We start from the raw sequence: 2,118 nt of genomic DNA, 5'->3' as shown, positions 1-2,118 counted from the left end.
AGCAGATACCGGCTCTTGATCTCACAGCCCTGTGCGGGACTCCTCGTCCTGTTTCTTCGTTCCTGCTTAGGCCTCACCTCCCACAGATACCAAGTTCATCCGTCCTCGTCCCCAAGCTCTGATTAAAGTAAGCTGCCAAATACACATACAGGGGGTTGTGAGTTCTATGGTGGTTGTTTTATAAAAATGGGCTATATTATAGAATTCTTTTCTGGTTCATGATTCTCATTCATTATTTTTATGGAAATTTCTCTTAGCATGTTATTGTATATAAATGCATCTCTCTCTCACTTATTCCCTCACTCCCTCTCCCTCCCTCCCTGAATTCCTCCCTTCTCTCTCTCTCTCTCTCTCTCTCTATATATATATATATATATATAAAATTTTTAAATTAGTCTGTACTTTTCTCACCTCAGATAAAGGTGGGAAGAACCTCCTTATGTTCTAGTAATTGATTTCTATGGACTAAATAGAGGTGTGAAATTTCTTTTTCAGAGATATGCATATATTTTTCTTTATAATTTGAATAGATGTTGCCACATTATTTTCTTTTAAAAAGGGTGGTATCACTCTCCCTTTGCATCAGAAACATTTAAAAAGTATCCTGTACCAACCATGGCTACCAGAAGTAGGTTTTATATCTTACACGTTTTGAATCTGACTAATGTCAAGTGGGATATTGTTGTTACTTTTGTTTACATCTGTCTGCTAGTAAATTCGATCTTTCCATATGTTTCGTGGACTTTAAATTTGCATTTCTGTTAATTATTATATTTAATTTTCTTTGTATTATTTGTTTCCTTGCGAACTTATAGTAGCTCCTTTTATATTATAATGAGTAACACATTATCTCTGTATACTAAAATTTTCCACCTCACATGTTTGTCTACTAGCGCTTTTCTTTTCTTTAGGCAAGGCAACCCTTGGTTGACCTCCCAGATAGCAAGGACCTTGTCAGCTTACAATTCCTCATTTTTTTAATTATTATTTTTAAATTTTATTTATTTATTTATTTTTATGCCTACAGCACCTGGTCTTCCTAGGTGGTCTGCCATCCAAATACTAACCAGGCCCGACTCTGCTTAGCTTCCGAGATCAGATGGGATTGGGCTCATTCAGGTTAGCATGGCTGTAGACTGCAAGAGTTTTTTTTTTTAATTTTTTTTTATGGTAACGTTTGCTATACAAAGGTTTAAATTTTTCTATAATCCAATGTGCTAATTTTTCCTTAGAAAACATCTGGGTTTCAGGAAGAAAATCTCTTTGACCCTTATTTGTAGTATGCTAGGTTTTCTGTTGACTTTAACTCTCTCTCTAACATTCGACCATCTAAAATTAATTTTACTATGTGATCCAAAATATGTGTGAGGGTAGAGACACTTATTTTTGTCTTCTAGATAGTCAGCCAACTGTGGCAATACCATTTACTAAATAACCTATTGATTTATGATTGGATTATACTATCACCTATTTCTATGCCCTGATGTTCACTTTTGTTTCAGTGATTTATTTTTTTAATTTCATGTTTCAGTAATGCTCAGCTAACTTACGCTGAGTTACAAACATCCCCCTAACGTCAGTGTTTTAAACCAACAGATATCTGATTTTGCTCATTCTGCACGCCCAGTGGAGCCACCACGAGACCCATGGTGAAGTAGCCTGCACGCATACACATCCTTCCACTTCCTTACAGCAAAGAGAAGGGAGATGTGACTAAGCACTCACTGGTCTTTCCTCCTGGAAATGACACACTCGATACTATGCTCGTGCTTGAGAAATATCATAGGGAGTAGAACAGCCATAATGTTTACTCTTACAGACAAATGCTACAGTGATTTCAGTAGTATCAGTAGTGATACTGTGGGTTGGTATCTTCCATCAGCTCAAAAATATCCTTAGTATTTATCTTTTCCATCGAACCCATCACGTTATCTATCTTTGCTCTCCTTCTGGAATTCAAGTAGTCTATGTTCGATTTTCTCCTGTTACCCTCTGCTTATTCTATTTAATAGTTTATATTTCCACCTCTTTAACCTATGCTGAATTATTGATAATTTATTGTGATATATTCTCCTATCTACTGATTTCCTCTGCTATGGCTATTTTTAGAGCATTTTT

General features: G+C 35.9%; 1 pseudogene; it reads right to left on the bottom strand.

Annotated features, from left to right (window-relative positions):
- Positions 1-1,018: 1,018 nt before the first annotated feature.
- On the bottom strand, positions 1,019-1,137 carry LOC120618443 (uncharacterized; annotated as a pseudogene).
- Between the last annotated feature and the right edge of the window lie 981 nt (positions 1,138-2,118).

Source organism: Pteropus medius, unplaced genomic scaffold (genome assembly GCF_902729225.1).
Source record: "Pteropus medius unplaced genomic scaffold, Ma_sr-lr_union100, whole genome shotgun sequence".
NCBI lineage: Eukaryota > Metazoa > Chordata > Mammalia > Chiroptera > Pteropodidae > Pteropus > Pteropus medius.
Note: the sequence above shows the minus strand (reverse complement) of the source record. Positions and strands in the feature narration are given on the sequence as shown.